General features: G+C 45.6%; 1 protein-coding gene and 1 pseudogene across 1 annotated transcript in view; one reads left to right on the plus strand and one right to left on the minus strand.

The window, feature by feature from the left end:
* Positions 1-23700, minus strand: part of MPRIP (myosin phosphatase Rho interacting protein) — a 130736-nt gene that overhangs the window by 66083 nt on the left and 40953 nt on the right. The gene's annotated exons all lie outside the window — the stretch shown is intronic.
* Positions 18036-19262, plus strand: LOC132541890 (large ribosomal subunit protein uL30-like; annotated as a pseudogene).

The raw sequence follows: 23700 nt of genomic DNA on the forward strand, positions 1-23700 counted from the left end.
TGGATTACTTTATGATAAGAATAGAGTGAGATAACATATAAACTGTATGTTAAGCAACTACTTATATCCTTGGTGAGGTTTCTGGTCATGTGTAGGTATATTAGGAGTAAAGCTTTGGGGGAGTCCTAAATTATACTCAGATTTCTGTAGGAGGTTGGTACCCTGATCCCCACACTGTTCAAGGGTCAGCTGTACAACTCTGTGAATATACAAAAAGACAATGATCTGTAGGCTGAAAACAAAATACATAAAAGCAGCAGGTAAGTGTGGCATCTGGCTAGGCAGGCTGTAAGACACTCACAGTCCATCGTTTTCAGCCCAAGCCCAGAAGGCTCTTCATGCCCTCTGGATAGCTCTCATTCTAGGCATGGGTGCTGAGGCCCAGAGAGGTCTGATTCTGAGCCCATGCTCCTGGCTTCTTACCTACTTCAGGAAAGAACATTTTCTGCATGGGAAGCACTCAGATCAACAGTTACAAGGCACGTTCAGTCTCCTGGAGTTAAACAAGTGGTTCTGTGGCACAGAAGTGAGCACAGGGCTGGGCCTGAAGTGATACCCACTGAGTCAGTGCACCTGGTGGTCCTCCATCCAGATGTGGCTCTGGCCCCATCCACGGGCAGTGTGGCCTAAGGAGCCAAGGCTTCTGTGAACCTAGCAGAGTAGGGGCTGGCATTGCATGCCAGTCCCAAGCAATGGGGAGCTCCCACGAGCACTGAGAAGTCCATGCTGTACCTGAGGAGGGAAAGATGTGCCCTTGGCATGTGGGGATGCCACCGTGATCAAGTCACTTGCTTTTAAAGGAGAAAAGCATATAATAAAGACCCTTTTCACCGGCAGCCAGAGGCAGGAAGTGTCTTCTTATACCTGCTGTGCTGCACTGTCCCACTGGCTCAGGCAGCTGGCTGGGCAGTGAGATCCCAGACTCTGATCAGGCAGTCAAAGGCCTTGTCCAGAGAAGCTGTCTCTCCCTAGGGATCCCTTACCACCAATTTAGGTGCACTTTGTTCTTGAGGCTGGCATCAGAGAAGAGGGTCATCTTTATGCCACCTGCTGCAGCAGCGGGACAATACAAAAACACAGCATCCCCTACGTTCCACACAATAAGCTTGAACTGAACCAAGACCACAAGAACTGTAAGGGAGTCGGGCTGTAGCGCAGCGGGTTAAGCGCAGGTGGCGCAAAGCACAAGGACCGGCATAAGGATCCTGGTTCAAACCCCGGCTCCCCACCTGCAGGGGAGTCGCTTCACAGGCGGTGAAGCAGGTCTGCAGGTGTCTATCTTTCTCTCCTCCTCTCTGTCTTCCCCTCCTCTCTCCATTTCTCTCTGTCCTATCCAACAACGACAACAACAATAATAACTACAACAATAAAACAACAAGGGCAACAAAAGGGAATAAATAAATAAAATAAATATTAAAAAAAAAAAGAAGAACTGTGAGAGCTCAAACCTTATACTCTATATGAGGGCCAGGGCAAAAACTTAATTAACTAACATTGGTTTAACAATGGTTTCTGGGATCTGATACTAAAGGCATAGGGGATACAAGAAAAAACAGACTGATGTTCAATAGAATCAAGACTGAAAGCTCTGGCCCACTAAGCACACTGTGTGGAGAGTGGAAAGGCAGGTGACCTGGAGAGGCTATGGCCTAATACAGACTCACAGAGGGATGCTCACCATGAGGCAGGCTGAAGACTGGGGGCCTGGGTGGGAATGCCAAAGGCTAGGGAGAAAAAAGAGCAGCCTCCCATGGCCCCAGCATCCCTGGTGTGTGATGGATGCTTGCCCGAGCTCTCCCTGGCAGAAAGAGGTGTGTGTGTGTGTGTGTGTGTGTGTGTGTGTGTGTGTGTGTTCTTCCCCCATCCTTCAAGGGTATCTCTCTCTCTCTCTCTCTCTCCCCAGCCAGAGCAAATTCCTCTTTCTCTTGGTGCCTCTGGTACTGCCTCTTTCTTTGCTTTTTTTTTCTTTCTTCCATTTTCGTTCTTTGTTCCATTCTCTCTTTCTTTCTTGACTTAAAATAAGCTTTTTTTTTTTTTTTTTTTTTTCTCAGAGCAGAGCTGAAGATAAGCTGTGGGTTACTATGCAGTTCCCACTCTACCTTCAATTAGCTATGCCTCCCTGTGGGGAGAGGGAACCACACATAGTATCTGTAATTCTGCACAAGAGATCGTTTCTTCTCTCCCACTTGCTTCTTTCTTTAGTCAATCATCTTGCCTAGCTTGGCACGAACTCCTGCCTGCTTCATTCCTGTGACCTCAAACTGCACTATTCCATTTGGTCCTCACATTGCATTTGCTTTGGTGGCTGGAAGTGCTTGCAGCTGGCCTTTGCTCCCAAGAACCCTGCTTCCTTTACCTGCAGACCAGAGTTAGGAAACCAAGGCCTAAGCACTAGACAGGCTTACTGTGAAGACACTGCTACCTCCAGGACTTCTCAAATGACGGGACAAGTGAACACAGGTACATGTAACCTATACCCACATCCACATCTATAGCTACCTCCCAATTCACCATCTGTCTGTCTCCATGTCTGTCATTTCCTTATATGTCTCTATCATGCTAAATGTATTCATGTCCCCGACTCTAACCCAGCACCATATGGATCATTACGGCTTCTCCCATGCTTGCCTGAAATGCCCATTCCCACAGTGGTGTCCACCACTGTCCAACCTGGACACAGGCATGGTGGTCTCTGAACTGCTAACCAGAACCTGTGGGAAAATTACAGTGCATGTGGGGGGGGAGCTGCAGCCCCACAGGCTGAATTCACTTCTAAAGGTACATACTCCCCTTTCCACCTCTCCCAGTCACTCTGAAGCTATCATAGTCCCCTGGATGCCAAAAGCTCAACAGGGCAGTGTATAACTTTGGCAGAAGAATCTAAGCCTTCTTCTGCAGGGTGAGGAGGGAGGGAACATTACTGAAGACTGTAAGGAGGGGAAACACTCAAGGTGCAGAGATGGACTGAAGGCCCTGGCAGGTGGAGGTACCTGCTAGCCTTGTCTGAGTTGCCCAGGTCAGGTGGGGGAAGGCTGGCTCTGGGAGGAATGGCAGGGCTGGCACAGTACAGACAGCTGCAGCAAGCCCGGCCTTATATGGAAATTCCCACAGCCCAGTTCTCCCAGCCTTCCCTGCTGCCACCCTGACTCTGCCTGGGCTGGGAGGTAGTACTGCTGCTCCACAGGGTTTCACTGCTTTCCTGCTTGAAGATCTGCCAAACAGAGGCAGAGACACAGTCCTAGGGGCACACCACCTACCAGGCCTTCTCACTTCCCCAGGTGCTAGGAGATATAGCAGGGAAAGGCTCTGGGGCTCACAACCCTGGACTATAGAAGGCAGGGAGAGTGAGTCTTTAACTGAAAGGGCTTAGAGATTAAGGCAGTAATGCTTTGCTGAATAATGGGGGCACCCAAGAAGATGCTACAGCAGAGGTTCCATGCCCAGAGACTGTGCTGGGTTTGGTCCTGGGCATCAGAAAATAAAAAGTTCTAGTGCTTTACTGTGAAGCCCAAGGTAAGGAGCCAACTGGCTCTCTGATGCCACAGCAGGCTCAGTCCTGCCAGCTGTCTGTCTCTGGCTGCCCAGCCAGCTGTGTGAAGTCACTCACAGTCTGTGGCTGGACCAAGGACCTGATGATAGTGACAGCAGAGGGGGAGCCTGGAGACAAGACACAGCTGCAAAGAGCTTGCTGGTGGCTGAGGGGATGTATGGGGAGAGTGGACGCAACTGGAGACCTGATTTCATAAGAGGCCCAACAACTAGTACTTGGGTTAGCACCCTAAAGACCCTACCAGCTACCATCAGTAGAGAAAATGACAATTCCAGACAGCTTGAGGAGGGGGAAGGAAGGCAAACAGTTCTGTAGTCAGATCTATCCTCTTCCTGCTGCCAGAAGGAAACTGGCCTAAGATGCCTGCATCAAAGCTGGTTGCTGGACCAAAAGTCCCTTCCACATGACTTCTAGGCTCCTTCCTGCTGGATCCTTGGGGAAGCCTGGAAGAAGCACATGCTATTCTCAGGCCCAAATGATTTTTTTTAAAGAGAGATTCTATTTACCAATGAGAGAGATTGTGGACAGAGAAAGAGAACCAGGCAGAGCAGACGACCCCACCAATGTGTCCTGGAGTCCCACTTCCCCAGAGCCATGCTCCACTAGGGAGAGAGACAGGCTGGGAGTATGGATCAACCTGTCAACACCCATGTTCAATGGGAAAGCAATTACAGAATCCAGACCTTCCACCTTCTGCACCCCATGATGATTCTGGATCCCTACTCCCAGAGGCAACCCCCCCGCAGGCGGGGAGCCGGGGGCCTGAACTGGGATCCTTATGCCGGTCCTTGTACTTTGTGCCACGTGCGCTTAACCTGCTGCACTACTGCCTGGCCCCTGATTTTATTTATTTATTTATTACTCTTTTAATTTTTTTATTTATAAAAAGGAAACATTGATTAAACCATAGGATAAGAGGGGTAGAACTCCACACAATTCCCACCATCAAAACTCCATATCCCATCCCCTCCCCTGATAGCTTTCCTATTCTTTATCCCTCTGGGAGTATGGACCCAGGGTCATTATGGGGTGCAGAAGGTGGAAGGTCTGGCTTCTGTAATTGCTTCCCCACTGAATATGGGCATTGACAGGTTGATCCATACTCCCAGCCTGTCTCTCTCTTTCCCTAGAGGGGAAGGGCTCTGAGGAAGCGGAGCTCCAGGACACACTGGTGGGGTTGTCTGTCCAGGGAAGTCTGGTCAGCATCATGCTAGCATCTGGAACCTGGTGGCTGAAAAGAGAGTTAACATACAAAGCCAAACAAACTGTTGAGCAATCATGGACCTAAAGAATGGAATAGTGCAGATAAAGAGTTGAGGGCTCCTCCATTTTATAGATAGCTAGTAGGCATATTTTAGCTATATTCCAAAGGGCCAGTGGCTATACTATTTTTTTCTTTTTTCTTTTTGCCCCTGAACCTGAAATCTGATATGTATGTGGACCCAAGTTACTGTCTGGGGAGATGATGTCATGGCTGGAAAAAAGACCAGAAAGCTGGAAGAGAGTAGCTCCCTAATATGGGAAAGGGGTATAAATATTATTGACTGTAAACCCCATTGATTTGAAGTGATCTGGGGCCCATAATCAGCTTAGGAGCCTATGTGACCTCTGCATCCCTGTAGATCTGAGCTCACATTCTGTGGTCATGAGTAGGAACATTCCAAGCTGCCCCAATTTCTTCCTCAGGTGTAGCATAGAGTATGTTGTCCAGCCTCCCTTTGGAGGATGGAACATTCTCTAACATTATTGATCCAAGTTGAGGGAAAAGTCCTATGGGGGGTCCACAAAGGGGTCTGTTTTGTTGTTCTTAATAGAGATGACTGGTAACAATGGAGAGAGGAATTTATTCAAGGTCTAGGCCCCTGATTTTATTTTTTAATATCATATTTATTTATTAATGAGAGAGATAGGAGGAAAGAGAAAGAGAACCAGATATCACTCTGGTACATGTGATGCCAAGGATGGAACTCAAGACCTCATACTTGAGAGTATAGTGTTTTATCTACTCACTGCTCCACACCTCCTAGTTGACGGGGACTTATGATTTTTTTAAATATGATTTTAAAGATGGAAAATCTTAAGTATATTAAAAAGCCCTTCCCAGGCCTCCTAGTACCTGTGAGTCTCACAGATTTTAGAGAATAGCTCCTCTGGGTAGTTAGAGACATCATCTGTCACACCAGGACCTCCACTGGGATGACCACCACCCAGGAACCAGCCTACCCCTACCAGCCTTGATGACTATGGCTTGGCAACAAAAGTCTGCCAGCTGATCCAGGGACACAGACTTTCCTAGCACCACCAGAACTTTGGGAGGACAGGGCCATCCTGCCCCTGTGAGTAGCATGCAGTGGTGGTGGGGGGGGCTGTTGTTGCAAAAGCAACCCTGTCAACCTAGATCATGGAGACAGGGCACTCTGGGAGCTCAGATGGTTGCTTGGGAAACCATCAGCAGAGCTGGCTGGGGCTGGCCTACAGACTGGGGGGTGGAGGTGTTGAACAACATCTCCTAGCTCAGCACAGGGGCAGGAGAGCTGAACCAGCACTAGCCCCTGCCTCTGGGAGGAAAGCTACACCGGCTCAGGTTCCACTGAATGTGATTAGTGTCCACTTGAGACATCTGTTTTTGTGTGAGGCTTATGTAACCCTAAAATGAGAGCAGCAGGAGGAGGCAACACAGGGGAAGCATGAAACTGCCCTGGAGCTACACCTGAGAACAGCAATGCCCCTCTTTGTTCCCCCATATGCAAACCATGCCCCCAAACCAAGCAAGCTTTTCTTCAAAGAGAAAAATGTGACAAGTGTCCAGCAGAGGGACTCCAATGTATGGGGGACCATGGAACAAGGGCTTTAGAACAGATGTGGAAGCCGAGCTCCTGGGTCTTGAGTTCTCATGTGGGTGGAAGAGGAAAGACAAGACTGCAGAGGGTTCAGGTATAGTTAGCATAAGATGAGGCAGGGGAGGGAGGTTCCTGTCACTTGAGTTGTGGCCAAACACCAGGCTGCTCACCCAACCCTGATGTAAAGCACAACAGGTACTCTGCCAGCAACTGTCTCTGCAGGAAGGCATGGGGACAAAGGACAGATACAGACATGGATCTGCCTGGTGGCTTCCCAACCAGACCTTTGAGCCACCTCCAGCTATTTAACAGGAAGGGTGAGTGAATGAATGGCACAGCACATGGCAGGACTGGAGCAAGTCACTTAAACTCCATTGGCTTCAGTTTTCCCCATCTACAAAAATGTTGTGGAGTCTATGTATGTGACTAATCTCATAAGCAAAATGTAATGGAAAAAAGTGCTAGGTGGGGGAGCTAGCACAATAGTTATGTTAAACAGACTCTCATGCCTGAAGCTCCAAAGTGTCAGGTTCAATTCCTTCATCACCATAAGCTAGAAATGAGCAGCACTCTGGTATTAAAAAAAAAAAAAAAAAGCCTGTCTTAGAAATGGTGTCCTGATGCAGCAGAAGGAAGAGTCTGTACTGGGAAGGAACTGGCATCATCAGGCAGCCCACTGGAAGTTACCTACAAGACACCATGGGGATCGTGGGAGTGCCTAAAAGGAATCAAGCTCTAACAGGGGAAGCCTATGTCTCAGGCAAAAACAGATATGCTCTGGGTAGGGGCATGAAATTCAACTCTTTCCATGAAGAAAGAGAAGAGTAAGTGCCAGAATCAAAGTGCAAGGTGAGCTGACCTCCACATAGGTGACTTACTAAAAATAGAGACCTCACTTCCACAATAGCCAGGTGCTGAGTCCCCACACTACTGCCCTGGACCAGAGGACCCACAGTCTCTTCTTAGAAGAGTTGGTGGTGATGTGAGCACACTGCCTGGATAGGGCTGACTCTTAGTGACAAGTCTCTTTGCAGGGGAAGTTGACTGAGACTAGACAAGGAAGCCAGTGTGGCTTCCCTGGGTGACACTTGACTGGTACTTTCACCAAAGGACACCTAACCAGGCCAAGGAGGGGAAGCTCAGTCTCAGCTCAGTAATCATTCCAAACCATTGAAGAGGGAATGGCCTATGGGAAGGACAGGGCCTCAACCCCAGCCCAGCACAACCACTTGGAAAAGAGGTCATGTGAGACATCCCTCAAAGGTGGGGCATCTCTATGCATGGGTCAGAACACACACAGGCCTCTGTGAAAGCTAAAGCACAAAGGGAAGCCTCTCTGCTCAGCAACACTGAGGCAAACTGCCTTTCTATTTTGAGGCCTGGCTGTGACTTGAAGAGCAGCCACTACAGAGAGGGAAGGATGCTAGCTATGAAACATGTGTGTGTGCGTGTGTGTCTGTATTTTTCTCTCTCCAACCAAAGATGTATTCCTTTGCAGCCCCTATTTTCCTGGAGGTAATACTGGAATGGAAGGAAACTGGGCCTCATGGAGATCATGCCCCCAACACACTGGGGTGCTAGGAAGGTGAGGCAGGCTTTCTAGCATGGTACAGAGTGTGATCCAGAAAGGCGTGTGCTCAGTCAGCTACCTCCTAGGTTGGTGGGTCCTGGTACAGGCTGCCTTCAAGTGTGCTCCCCTAGAACTCTTAAAGGGCATTTGTGAACATGGAGCCCAGACCAATAAGGGTGACATAGGAGTAAGCACTCTGTGCCTGCTCCAGCATGTGAAGACAAAGTGGCCTTCCAAAACTTGAAGACAGCCCTCACCAGAACCCACCAGCCAATTTCTAGTTCCACAACAGTAAGAAACAGTCTGCTACTATCTGTAAGCTATCAGTGGTACTCATCAGAGTGGCCTCAAAGGACTAAAACAGCACTTAAAAGCAGATGCTCTGCAACAGCACACATACCCCAACCCCAGAAGAAATACATGGGTGCATCTCCTATGCCCTCTGCTGGTTGCCACACAGAAGGACTTCTCCTTGGGGAATAAGTAATGAAGCCAAGTAGGGCCTTGGCACCATTTAAATCCCAAAATAGTTACACCAGGGAAGGCTTCTGGACAGTTTTTCTTTTCATTGTTACCTTTCCTGCTTTTACACACTCTGTCCAATAAATATGTTGATTTATCATTGAGGAGAAGATACATGTAACAGCAGTTTGCTGAGCATTTACTGTCTTGTATACAGGTGTGCCTCAAGGCTTCAGGATCAATCCCTATCCTCAATTTTAGCTACAGGTCTGCTTCACTGTAAGTGGTACCAGTCAGTGTAAAGAACTCTGCCAAACAATCCTTTAATTATGAAGGAAAAACCAAAAGCTTCTCAAACATACAAAAAAACTGAAGTAATATACTACCACCACCCTACACCTTGCAAGAACCAATGAAAGGAGTCCTACTGGAAAAGAAGTAAAGGAACTCTTAACTCCAAAGGAGGTAATCTGAGGTAAAATATAAATTGGGGGGGGGGGGTTGGCACACCTAGTTAAGTGTACATAGCACTAAGCGCAAGGACCTGAGCAAGGATCTGGGTTCGAGCCCTGGTTCCTCACCTGAAGGAGGGACACTTCACAAGCGGTGAAGCAGGTCTGCAGGTGTGTCTCTCTCTCCCCCCTCCCAACTTTTCTGTCCTATCCAATAAAAATGGAAGAAAATGGCTGCCAGGAGCAGTGGATTCATAGTGCTGGCACTAAGCCCCAGCGATAACTCTGGAGGCAAAAAAGAAACACACACACATATATAAACTCAACAGCAATAAAAGGAATAAACATATAGGAAAAGAGAATGCAGGAAGAGTGATATGACCAATGTTGGTGAACCAAGGCCAAGTGCCAAAAACCTAGACACCAGATCCTAACCACTGTCTCTCACCTTTCCTGGAAGAAGGAAATGTGCTGGGTGAGAGGAGTCAGGGAAAAAGGGATGAATACAGGATGACTCCACATGTAGGTGGAACTTGGGAGAAAGAGTTAGGAAGGGAGAATACAAAACAAAACTTGGACTAGTTGGGGGGTACTGCACCGAAGCAGGGACTCTAGGGAGTGAAGGGACTAGAGAGTGGGGTGGGGGTATGGGGAGGGGGCTAGAGTCCTTGACTGAGGGGGGGTGTTAAGAGTATGTATCAGACATGTGCCACGCAAAACTGAGAAACCATATACATGTATAAAAGGTGTTGTGATTCATTATCCTCCTTATAAAGATAGAATGAAAGAAAGGGAGAGAGGGAAAGAGAGAAAGAAAGGAGGAAAAAGGGATCTGAGCATGGAAATGCACAGGTACAAGAATGGCAGCTGAGGCCAGAGCTCCGGGCTGAAGCAGGGGCAGGACTGGCCTCCTCCCACTGCAGGAGAGCTGGAAAAGAAGGGGCTGGGAGAAAGCCAGGTGTGGGGGAGGGACTAGGCTGGAAAGTCTCAGCTGGCTCTCCATCTGCAAGGCTTGTGCCTCTGACATGGCTATTTTTGGATTTCTGAGTGGGGGGAGAAAGACATTCTTCCCACAGACGCCTCACTTGGCCACCCCAGCTCCCACAGCCCTGGAGGATGAAAGAAGCAGGCCTTTGAGTACCCCCCCCCCACTCCCACTGTGTCCACAGACCTTTTCTTGCAGAGCTGGGAAAATAAGGACATAAATAAAGCCTGCATGAGGCCAGTGTGCTGGCTTGGGGGTGGGCTGGGAGCAGGCGGGGCTGGGTCCCAGCCCAGGAATGCTGGCGAAAGCAGGAAGCCTCAGGCAGCCTGGGGGTTGACGGCTTCCCACAGCCTCTCTCTTGGTCTGTGCTGACCAGGCCTTGGAGCCCGCTCCCTTCCCACACCATGACTGCTTCAGGCACCCTCCCCCCCCCCCCCCCCCCCCCGCCTTCCTGCAGGGTCCCTTCTAGAGCAGGAAGCAGAACCCAGAGCGGACTGGGCTCTGAGCTCTGGGTTCTGTCTGGGGTTTGGGCCGGCAGAATGGCAGAGGAGCCGCTCTTCAGACCAAACCAAGGCTGGTTTTTTCCCTTTTAATCATGAAAACATTTCTTACTACTTCCACTTTGGAACTGGAAAGAGCAAATAGGGGTCTTATTTCCCCTTGAGCAGAGGGGTATGGGGAGAGGGACAGATTCTGCAGGGAGACTGAGGAGGAAGAGACTTGCAGATATTTTTAGAGACATGGGAATTAAGCAAAGCAGGGACATTCTGAGGCCAACCGGAAACAGTTTTGCTTCCATCCCAATTCTGAAAGGCCAGATAGGTGCCAGGGATCGAGGGGTGGGAGGCAGAGTGCAAAGGAAGAGGGTCAGATCTGATTCCAGGGAAGGAAGCCAGGCTGGGCACTGCCTCGCCTGCTTTTCCAGTTATAAATGGTGGGCAAAATCCCACTGCTTCACAGCAGCAGAGTGGCACTGCGTACCAGTGACTCTGATCCCAACCAGCTACCTTCCTGCAGCTTCCCCAGCTCTCAGAGGCACAGGGCAGTAGCCTGGTCACAGGCAACCTGAATGTATCCCTTTGCTGCACTGCTTGTTTGACAGTGCAAGAATGACATGGAATCTAAAATAGTTTTCCAAATTATCTGCCTACTTAGATGAGTCAGGCCACCTCAGTCCTTTGCTCTGCTTCCTTTCTTGTGGAGTCAGAGAGGTTTGAATATCTGCAACTTTATTGCTCTGAGCAGACTGTCTGGGGATGGTGGGGAGACAGACACACTACACTCCCCATTTGATGCCAGGGCTGAGACTTGAGCTGAGAGTACGGCAGGTATGAACCCTACCTAGTGAGCTATCTTTGACCGCTCTCTCAGTTCTGGACTGAGGGCCTGAACCCAGGGTCCTTGTGCATGGTAATTTTACTGGTTGTACCACTGCTTGGCTTTTCTTTTGTTTTCTTTCTTTCTTTTTTATTCCTTTTAACAAAAATTGCTTTAATAGTTTTTTTGTTTTTCTTTTTTATCATCAGGGTTATGTTGAGGCTCAATACCTGCATAGCACTCACTGCCTGACCGCTTGAGAAGTTTTCCCCTGCAGGTGAGGACTGCGGGGCTGAACCCAGGTCCTCGAGCGTGGTAATGTGTGTGATCAACTGGGCGCAGCACCACCTAGTGCCAGTTTGATAGTTTTTCTTATTTTAAAGACTCAATGTATTAATTTTTGAGCGAGAGAGAGAGAGACAGAGACAGAGACAGACACCAAATATGGTGTCACCCATGGTGGTGTTATGCTACCAATGCAAACACTACTGACCCCACAGATATGATCTAAAACATCTATGGTATGGGCAGGGGAAATAGCATAATGATTATGCAAACAGACTCTCATGCCTGCAGCTCCCAGGTCCCAGATTCAATTCTTGCACCACAATAAACTAGAGCTGAGCAGTGCTCTGGCAAAACAAACAAATAAGTAACATAAATAAAGCTATGGTCCCCCCCCCAAAAAAAAAAGCAACTGTCTAGAGCCTCCAAGACAGCCACCAAAGGAGGTGGTCAGAAAAGGAAAATGAGGGATGAGCTGCGACCACTGGCTGCCTGGCCCCAGCACAGCACTTCTGAAAATGGCTGCCAGGGCAATGAGTATGCTGAAAAGAGAAAAAAAGAGAGCAACTTCAATGTTCAAGTGTGGACTGGAGTAATGAAACCTAGCCCCCAGACAGAGTAGTACACAGCTGTTAAAACTGTGCTTCAAAAGGTCACACAGGACATGAGAGAGATGGAAATTCTATGGCTGGCATGGGGGCGGTATAGTAGTAGTGAATAGGACTTGCACACCAGATCTTGAGTTTGATCTCCAGGATTGCATAGCCAGGGTGATGTCCTCTTTCACAAATAATGTTTTCTTAATATTTTAAAAACTACTTTATTTCAATGAGGAGAGCTGAGGGTGGTGCTGGGGATTGAACCTGAGACCTCAGAGCCTCAGGCATGAATGCTTTCTTGCATAACCATTATGCAGTCTCCTCAGCTTTGTTAAAGACATCTAAAATATTTTTTAATATGTTGAGCTTCTTTTAAGTATGCAATTATATACCCTAAAGAGTACAAACAACACTAGCAGATTTTGATCTCTGGGTGATAAAATTTTGTGGGCAACTTTGCTCTATGCATGTGTTTTGTAAATTTCTTATGCTTAAGATGGGCCCCAGATCAAACCAGTGGGGTTTACAGTTAACAATATTTATACACTTTCCCATATTTGAGAGCTACTCTCTCCCCTGATGCAGCTTTCTAGTCCTTTTGCCAACTACGACACCATCTCCCCAGACAATAACCTGGGTCCACCTGTATATTAGATGTCAGGCTTAGGCAAAAACTAGTAAAGTCATGGGCCCTCTGGAAAATACCTAAAACAGACCTACTAGCTTTTTCCAAAATGGAGACCCCAAATCTTCATCTGCAATATTCTTGCCTTTAGGTTCATAATTAGTCAACAATTTGTTCTGCTAAATTTATATCTTAACTCTTTTTCAGCCACCAGGTTCCAGATGATACCATGATGCTAACCTGACTTCCCTGGGTAGACGACCCCACACTGTATTCTGGAACCCCACCTCCCCAGAGCCCTGTCCCAGTAGGGAGAGAGAGACAGGCTGGGAGTATGGATCAACCTACCAATGGCCATGTTCAGCAGGGAAGCAATTACAGAAGTCAGACCTTCCACCCTGTGCACCCCACAATGATACTGGATCCAGACTCCCAGAGGGTTAGAATAGGGAAGCTATCAAAGGAGGGCATTAGATACAGAGTTCTGGGGGTGGGAACTGTGTGGAATTGTACCCCTCCTATCCTATAGTTTTGTCAATATTTCCTTTTTATAAATAAAAAAAATTTTAAAGGTGTTGAAGCAAATTATACAGTGTATATTCAATTCAGAAGATAAACATACACATATGTCCTCCTGGAAGATGCATGTATGTACACACACATATATACACCATCAAGTACACACAAAGAGCTATACAGACCCAGGACAATAGCATGACCCACAAAACACAGGACAGAAAGTAGAAGAAAGCAGTAGTTTAGGGAGTCAGGCAGTAGTGCAGCGGGTTAAATGCAGGTGGCGCAAAGTGCAACAACTGGCGTAAGGGTCCAGGTTCAAGCCCCTGGCTCCCTACGTGCAGGGGAGTTGCTCCATGGGCGGTGAAGCAGGTCTGCAAGTGTCTATCTTTCTCTCCCCCTCCCTGTCTCCCCTCTTCTCTCCATTTTTCTCTGTCCTATCTAACAATGATAACATCAATAACAACAATAACTACAACAATAAAAATAAGGGCAACAAAAGGAAAAATAAATAAAATAAATTTATATATATAAAAAAAGAAAGCAGTAGTTTAGAAAGCAGACAATGGGAAGGTAGATGTGACTTGCCTTTTGTGGAAACCAACAAGCAAGAAGGGAATGAAAGAATGCAAATTCTCTCATGGATCCAAAGAACCTGGGGAGGAAGCTACAGGGGAAATACTGGAAGTGGGAGAGGAAGACGCAGCAACTCCAGGTGGCCTGGGGTAGAGGTAGTCTTGAGCCCAGATCTCCTTGTGTTGCTTAAGGCTGCCGGAGAATTGGCCACAGAACCTAACCAGTCCATGACAACAATGGTCTTATTATTGGTGCAAGTAGGAACTAAGAAGGTGGGAGTGACTTGCCTTTCATGGAAACCAGCCTAAATTCTCAGCATGCAGGCTGATTCCTGACATCCATAAGGAGGACTTTAGATACTTAAGACTGACTGAACAAAGTAGCATGTTCAAATCCCTGCTAAAATCCCATTTAAAAATGACCACAGAGGATTTTTAAGTTATAATTATTCAAGGATAAAAAAAGAAATGAGAGGAGACAGAAGTAAATGTAAGATGTTAATGAAATTTTGGAATAAGTGGCTTCACACACAGAAAGTGAGTAGGCAGAGCAGAAAAAGCTTCTAGAGGGAAACCAGGAGGAAGCAGAATAGCATTGCCATAGAACAGCAGAAGGTTCTGGAGTTGAAGCCCACAGCCATCTCTGGCCAGAGAGGAGGCAGAGAACAGGCCCTGCTGGGAGCCTGGTTCTCACTACAGACACCAGCGGCCAGCAATCTGGGAAGGTTCTGGACTTAAGAGGCAGCAGGCAGCACTAGGCTGGAAGGGCCCAGGAATCTGCATCCTGAAGGGAGATGTGCCCCAGACTGCAAGAGGAAAACTTCTGGAGCTATACCTGCACAGCCTGGCAAGGAGAGGTCTGCATGTGGGGTGCTGGGGAACCTGAAGTGCAAAGATTTTCTTATCTTTATTTTTTCAATTGCAGTCTACCTATGTGTGCCCAATGATGAGCATGCAGTGACAGAATGAACTCAATCTCTCTCATGACTTCCAAAGGTCACAGAGGTTCTCCCTAGGGCTATCAGCTCCCTGCCTGACTGTCCTAAAGCAGGCTAGCCAGTCAATAACATCCCCACAGGCACCTTCATGAACATGCACAGTCCTGGCTGAGGGTTACCAGTCACTGCAGAAACTCCAAGGAAACAAACAGAGAGGGAACTAAGAAGAAAGTGAATCAGATCTGAAACATAAAATCTCAAACTTACTGCAATTTTAAGAGGAAGTACTATATCTATGAACCATAAAGAAGATGCCACAAGAAGGGACACAGGAGAATATAAAATGAGCTCTAGGAAATTATAATTAAAATCTGACAAGGTTAGAATGACAATCAGAAGAAAATGTCACTGATGAAAAAAGAAACACAAGGATTCAAGAGTCAACAAAATCACAAACAAGCAATACAAAAAGACAGTAAGTTAGAAACTTTGCCCAAAAGAATTGACAGCCAAATACTGGGAGTTCTAGAAGTAAGGACCAAGGAAAAGGAAGCAAAGATTACTGAAGGAAGAGATGAAGAAATACCTTACATGCCTGAGGTTTGTTTGTTTGTTATTTTTTTCTTTATTGGGGGATTAATGGTTTACAATCAACAGTAAAATACAGTAGTTTGTACATGTGTAATATTTCTCAGTTTTCCACATAACAATTCAACCTCCTCTAGGTCCTCCTCTGCCATCATGTTCCAGGACCTGAACTCCCCCCCCCAGAATCTTTTACTTTAGAGCAATATACCAAACTCAGTCCAAGTTTTGCTTTGTGTTTTCTTACTTTTCAACTTCTATTTTTTATTATTATTAGTGATTTAATAATTTATAATTTAATAATGATCCCCTCCATTGGATGGTTCCCTATTCTTTGTCCCTCTAGGAGGATGGACCAATATCTGTGGCTCACAGAAGGTGGGAGGTCTGGCTTCTGTAACTCTTCCCTACTGGACAGGGCATTGAAAGGTCTATCCAGCCTGACTCTACCTCGCCCTAGTGGGGTAGGGCTCTGGGGAGTGGGGTGCCAGAACACATTGGTGAGGTTGTCTGCCCAGGGAAGGCAGGTTGGTGTCATGGTAGTATTTTTCAACTTCTTTTAAAGACAATGCATTCAAAATGCCAATGGAAAAGTTTTCAGACCTAACAATCTATAGCCAGTCCAGCCACCCACCAAAAGTATGCAAGGTCACTATGCTTTCTTCCCTTGTGCCTCGTTCAAAAGGCCTCACCAAATGGAGAAATAGATGAGAGATCTCAAAAACTCAGGAAAGGGAATTACTAGAGTGCTGAATGGTAGGCCAAGAGAAGAGCTAGCTCAAAGTGAAGAAAGAGAACAGAAGGTTCTAGGAGAGGTATTACATTACAAAGAAAATAATAATGATAATAATAATAACACAAAAGAATCACATACTAGTGCCCACACTAGGAGTTTTATGGCTCAGAAATTTTAGACTTTTAGTTTAACAGACAACCAAATGTGGGTGGCGGTGGTTATTTACTGCAAGAATGAGAAATCAATATAACTACACCAGGAAGATGGAAGATGGGTGGGAGAAGTGTCTGTGGATGTTTGAGGGGCATGGGTGGGGGGCAGCAAAGCCAGGCAGTGAACGAACTAGTTCCTACCTTATGGTGCCTAAAATCAGTAGCTGTAACCCTTGCATAAGCATGCTGCACACCATCCTGGAGATTAATACTAGCAGTCTCAAGCTAAAAGCATTAGAAGTGAACCCCTCCAGGATGAAGGCTCAGGATTAAGGAAGGAGGCAGCAAAGTTTTGCATTCTTTAAAAAAAATTTTTTTAAAATATTTTTTCCCTTTTTTCTGCTGTTGTAGTTATTATTGTTGTTGTTATTGATGTCTTTGTTGTTGGATAGGACAGAGAGAAATGGAGAGAGGAGGGGAAGACAGAGGGGGGAGAGAAAGATAGACACCTGCAGACCTGCTTCACCTATGAAGTGACTCCCCTGCAAGTGGGGAGCTGGGGGCTTGAACCAGGATCCTTAAGCTGGTTCTTGTGTTTCATGCCACGTGCGCTTAACCCGCTGCACTACTGTCCGACTCCCAGAGTTTTGCATTCTTTTGTGTTGTAAGTCTTACTGACTTTAAAAAACATGGTCTTATATAATTTTTTTCCTTAAGTATATTATTTAATTCTAGTTAATTTGATGGGACATTAAAATTACATAAGATACTTTAAAATAAAAACTCTTACAATTAAAAAAAATTTTTAATCATATTTATTGGACAGAGACAGCCAGAAATAAAGAGGGAAAGGGTGAGAGCGAGAGAGAGAGACACCTGCAGCACTGCTTCACTTGTGAAGTGTTCCCCTGCAGCAGACCTTCCATGTTCTGCACCCCATAATGACCCTGGGTCCATACTCCTGGAGTGTTAAAGAATAGGAAAGCTATCAGGGAAGGGGATGGGATATGGAGTTCTGGTGGTGGGAATTGTGTGGAGTTGTACCCCTCTTGTCCTATGGTTTTTGCCAATGTTTCCTTTTAATAAATAAAAATTAAAAATTATATAATTTTTAATAGCATCAAAGTGAGTATGTAAGTAAGAGACCACAACATCAAAGCTTCTTTCAATGCAGTGAGTTTGAACTGAACCTGGGTCATGCACATGGCAAAGCAAGTACATTATCCAACTAAGCTATTTCCCAAGTCCTAGATTTTTGTTTGTTACTGTTTTTCAAAATTTATTAATTTATTAATAGTGAAATAAAATATAATAGTTTGTACATGTGTGACATTTCTCAGTTTTCCACACAATTCAAACTCCACTAGATCCCCCTCTGTCTTCAGGACCTGAACCCTCTTCCCCACCCCAAAGTCTTTTACTTTGATGTAATATATATTGCTTTTTAACAAAGTACCCATGAAGCCTTTAAAAATCTCATCTGGGAGGCTGGGCAACAGCATAGCAGGTTGAGTGCACATGTGGCACGAAGCCCAAGAGCGGGTGTGAGGATCCCAGTTTGAGCTCCCAGCTCCCACCTGTAGAGGGGGTCGCTTCACAAGTGATGAAGCAGCTCTGCAGGTGTCTATCTTTCTCTATCCCCTCTATCTTTCCCTCCTCTCTCAATTTCTCTCTGTCCTATCCAACAACAGCAGCAATAATAACAATGACAACAGGCAGTGAAGTAGGTCTGGATAGCTCTTTACTGGCTGGAACCATGAAGGTGCATGAGAGTAGAAGGTTCCTTCTATGGCAGAAATCCAAGACTGGAAAAAGAAGGTTACATGTGGATCAAAAACTCTTAAGAAAAAGAAAAGGAAAAAAAAAAATCAAAGGGATTTCAATGGGTTGAAGAACAAATTCTGGGAAAAGATGGTCATCCATAAAGATGTTTGGAAGGGCAGGGAGAAAGCTTGTTTATGGAGATGCTAAGCTGTGTCACAAGAAATTCAGGCAGAAGAGAGGACCAAGAATCAGGCTGAGAAGAAAAGCAGATGACTTCTATATTGCTGCTGAACCCAAGCTGGCATTTGTGATCAGGACAAGAGGTACTAATGCTGTGAACACAAAGGTCTGAACAGAGCTGCAGCTGTTTGATCTTCACCAGAATTTCAATGGTACCTTTCACTAAGCAGTAAGGCTTCAATTATGCTGAGGGTTGTGGAACCAAGCACTAAATGGGGGTACCTGAACCTGAAGTCAGGAGATGAACTGATCCACAAGTATGGCAGAATTAACAAGAAATAAATTTCCCTTAACAGATCAAACACTGATCACTTGATCCCTTGGTAAGTATGACATCACCTGTATGGAAGATCTGATTGAGGAGTTCTGCACTGAGAGACAGTGTTTCCAAGAATAAAACTGCCTCTGACCTTTCAAACTATCTTCTCCAAGTCCTTAAACATAAAAATGAAAGTACATTATGATACAGCAATACCACAATACTACTCATTGATAATTATCCAAAGGACATGAAAACATTAGCTTAAAGAGATACATGTACCCCCATGTTCATAGGTGCATTATTCAAAATAGCAAGAGTGGAAGCAGCCTAAATGCCCACCAGGAGATGACTGGATAGAGCAGTTGTCAGATATATATATTCAATTAAAGAATACTCTGCAAGAAGAAAAAATGATAAGAATGCATAGAATGAGAGGTGACTGTGTTAAGTTAAATAAGTAAACAGGTGAAGGACAACTACAGGATAGTTTCATTCATACATGGAATGAATATGACTAAAGTAGGTGGACTTGCAAAAACAAAAGTAATCAGACTGTCCCTTGGGCTTTGTGAGAGGTATACTGATTATGGGGTGGAGGCATAGGATTTTGGTGGAGGGTGTCATGACTCTCACACACCATATCTGGCTGTAAAAATATACCCTCAAAATCTTGTAAGTTGTAAAAATACTGTCAAACCATTGATTAAAAAGTTATCTGTAGCTTGGGAGATGGCACACTGGATAAAGCACTGGGTTCTCAAACCTGAGGTTATGAGTTCAATCTCCATATTACTTGTGCCAGAGTGATGCTCTGGTTCTCTTTTTCATCTTTCAGTAGTAAATCTTTAAAAAAAAAAATGCAGGAATGTGTGAGCCCCACCCTAGAGGTTCCAGGACTGGGAGATGTATGGGCTTTATAGAGAAAGAGGAAGTCTCCTGCTGTCTTAGTGTTTAAGAAGGTAATAGATAGTTATTGCTATAATCAAATTATTTGTCAATTGGGTTAATTTTGAAAATCCTATTGTTGGGATTTGTTGTCTCAAACAAAACCTCACCATGTCTTTTTATGCTATTTATATATAGCTGTATCTTATAAAGTAATGCCATCTGTACTTCTCTTCTCCCTGGTCTAAACTTTATGGAGACAATATTTCAAAGAACTAGTCATTATTAGAAATGTATTAACAGTGTTTATGTACACTCCTATTAAATTGTAGTCATATAAATCACTAATTAACACAAGAGGGGAAAAACTGATTGTATGTCTCGAAATTTTTACAGCACAGACTGAGTCTTTTTAATACACAGGCTGAGTCTTTGATATGTTGACTCTCTCAAAAGCCTAGACCAGGGAGAAGAGAAGCAGCCAGTGGCATAGCTATGTACAAGATGTTGGGTATTATACAGCAAATTCTAACAAAGGGATTTTTCAAAGTTAACCCACTTACCAAATAATGTGATGATAATAATAACTATCCATTGTCTTCTTGAACCCTAAGACAGCAGGAACCTCACATTTCCACTATAGAGCCTATTATTTCTCCCAGTCCTGAAACCTTAGGGTGGGGCGTACTTTCCGGCATGCTTCTCTCAATTCGTATCAAATAATATTGCATCCACTGATCACAACCTAATCAATGCAACGAGTGCCACCTCAGCATGTTTCACTTCAGACTGTGTCCAGAGACTTCAGGTGTGGAATGACAAACCTTCAGCTTCATTACTCGCTCAAGTGAGACCTTTCCTTTCATAGTATTCTCTAATTCCATTCTAGGTGGTTCACTTCCTAACAAAGTTCCAAAACCTAGATATAGACCAGGTCCCCTGAGATAGAGCATATGTTCACACATATCCATAAACTAGAGCAAAATATATACCTGAAAGCAAAAGTACACAGTAGTCTGCAGTGGGTACCCCCCAACATTTCATCTGCAATATTCCAGCCTTTAGGTCCATAACTGTTCAACAATTTGTTTGGCTTTGTATGTTAACTCTCTTTTCAGCCACCAGGTTCCAGATGACAGCATGATGTTGACCAGACTTCCTTGGACAGGTGACCCCACCAATGTGTCCTGGAGCTCCGCTTCCCCAGAGTCCTACACTACTAGGGAAAGAGAGAGGCAGACTGGGAGTATGGACTGACCAGTCAATGCCCATGTTCAGCGGGGAAGCAATTACAGAAGCCAGACCTTCCACCTTCTGCAACCCACAATGACCTTGGGTCCATACTCCCAGAGGGATAAAGAATGGGAAAGCTATCAGGGGAGGGGATGGGATATAGAGATCTGGTGGTGGGAATTGTGTGGAACTGTACCCCTCCTATCCTATGGTTTTGTTAATGTCTCCTTTTTTAAACAAATAAATTTTAAAAATTTACTAACAATGGAGCCCACTGTTAAAATTCAATCTGATTACCAATTTGAAGTTTTGAGTGCTTAGATTGAGGGAACATATACTCAGCCTATGGTCTATACATCAAAAAGTTTGAGACATTTAATCCATTTTCCCCTTCCATATTAATTAAATAGTTATTTGTGGATCAATAATGGTAGGGAATGATGTGGATCAATAATATGGATCAATAATGGTAGGGAACCTCTCCAAAGAGAGGTTGTACAACATACTCTACCTATTACCTGAGGAAGATGAGTCCTGAAATTAGTGCTGCCTGAAATGTTCCTACCACAGAATGCAAGCTCAGACCTACAGTGATGCAGAGGTTACATAGGCTCCTGTGCTGACTATGGGCTCAGAATCAAACCAATGGGGTTTACAGTTAACAATATTTATACACTTTCCCATATTTGAGAGCTACTCTCTCCCCTGATGCAGCTTTCTAGTCCTTTTGCCAACTACGACACCATCTCCCCAGACAATAACCTGGGTCCACCTGCATATTAGATGTCAGGCTTAGGCAAAAACTAGTAAAGTCATGGGCCCTCTGGAAAACACCTAAAACAGACCTACTAGCTTTTTCCAAAATGGAGACCCCAAATCTTCATCTGCAATATTCTTGCCTTTAGGTTCATGATTAGTCAACAATTTGTTCTGCTAAATTTATATCTTAACTCTTTTTCAGCCACCAGGTTCCAGATGATACCATGATGTCAACCTAACTTCCTTGGGCAGAGGACCCCACCCTGTATTCTGGAACCCCACCTCCCCAGAGCCCTGTCCCAGTAGGGAGAGAGAGACAGGCTGGGAGTATGGATCGACCTGCCAATGCCCATGTTCAGCAGGGAAGCAATTACAGAAGCCAGACCTTCCACCTTGTGTACCCCACAATGATCTGGGTCCATACTCCCAGAGGAATAAAGAATAGGAAAGCTATCAAAGGAGGGGATTGGATATGGAGCTCTGGGGGTGAGCACTGTATGGAGTTGTACCCCTCTTATCCTGCAGTCTTGTCAATATTTCCTTTTTATTTTTTAAATATTTATTTATTTATTTTCCCTTATGTTGCCCTTGTTTTTTAGTGTTATTGATGTCATTGTTGTTGGATAGGACAGAGAGAAATGGATAGAGGAGGGGAAGACAGAGAGGGAAGAGAAAGCTAGACATCTGCAGACCTGCTTCACTACTTGTGAAGTGATTCCCCTGAAGGTAGGGAGCTGGGGGGCTTAAACCGGGATCCTATGCCGGTCCTTGTGTTTCATGCCACATGTGCTTCACCAGCTGCGCTACTGCCCAACTCCCAATATTTCATATATATATATATATATATGGGCTAGGCATTGGACCACTTGGTTGAACACAACACACTACAATGCACAAGGGCTGGGATTCAAGCCCCCAGTACTGCAGCTCTTCCTGTCTCCCCTCCCCATCTCAATTTCCCTCTGTCTTATCAAATAAATAAATAAAATTTAAAAAATTATCTTCTCTACAAGGTGGGATGAAGAAAAAGCCTGCCCACTGTGTAGAAGGGTGGAGATACTGCCAACAGGAAAGACCAAATCAGCAGGATCACGTAAGGAATCTACCATGATTGATTTGCACAATCTTGCTGTTTTCTGCACAGTGATTATTCTCAAACTGAAAGACAAAACAGCTGAATGGCCTGATAGGGAATCCCTCAGAGGTCTTTTTCTGCTTTGGAAGGAAAGGTGAGAGTTCTGATGATTTCTGCAGGTGGAAGTAAAGCTCAGAAGCTGAGCTCTGTGATCAGTTTGGTCCAGTGGTCAATGAAAACAAGTACAGAGAAAGGATTATCAGGAAATAATCAAGGTCTTCCCTTTAAGATCTCCCACAGCTATGCCCTAGCCTCCCCCTCTCCCTCTTCAACTTCTTTGAGAGGGAAGAGCACCTGTTAGAATGTATACCTTTTTGAACCCAATGTTTGGAGACAACCCAATGCTGTGGTTCACGTACATTAAATGACTCTGGGGGTCAGATGACAGCGCACCAGATATGGTGTGACACAGTTTTGAGCCCTGGCACCACGTGACAGTGTAATGGCACCAGGAGGAGCTCCAACACAGAAAAGTCTTCCCCTTTCTGTCTGATATAAAGAAAATGGTAATGTCAGTTTGGGAGTGATGGAATTATACATGATTTTTGGTAGCCGTGAGTTTACCCCACTGGCACAGTGGAGCCGAGACATCTGAGAGTGGCTGCTGGGACAGTGCCAGGTGAAATGGCATATCTGCTACTGCAGTGGGTGTGAGCACGCTCTGTCTTCAGGGAGGCACAGGGGCTGCCATAGACGTGAGTGATAGAGACAGACAGATAAGACTGGGGAGGTGCACAGTCTCTTCCTGCTGAGGGTTCACCACAGCTTGGCCGTGAATCAGTAAAACCCCTCATGCCAGTGCTGGCACAAGGGCCAGGCCATTTGTGTGGGCTGGTCTGTCTTCCTGAGCCTTTCTCATACCACAGGAATTGTCTCCTGGCCTTCACCTTGAGATGAGTGCCCCTAAATGATGAAAACCTGAAGTGTGCTCTGGATTCACACACACCACTCTCCTAATGCCCACTCAGCATTTACAGGGCATTTACAGTACAGAGGCAGAACCACAGTGGCCCTACACCTACTGGTGGAGATACCTTGTCCCTCTGGATATGCGTTTCCTCAGTTGCCAGGTGACACCCACCATTCCCCTGTCCCCTCAGGTAAGCCAGAGCAGCCTCCCAAGGAAGCACTGGAAGCTCAGGGGATCACATGCTCCTTGCCCAGGTGGGCCAAGCCTCATCCCATCCCAGTAGACTCCCTAGAGCAATGAGGCAAAGTGCCCGTCACCCTGTGCA

Source organism: Erinaceus europaeus, chromosome 12, assembly GCF_950295315.1.
Source record: "Erinaceus europaeus chromosome 12, mEriEur2.1, whole genome shotgun sequence".
NCBI classification, from domain to species: Eukaryota; Metazoa; Chordata; class Mammalia; order Eulipotyphla; family Erinaceidae; genus Erinaceus; species Erinaceus europaeus.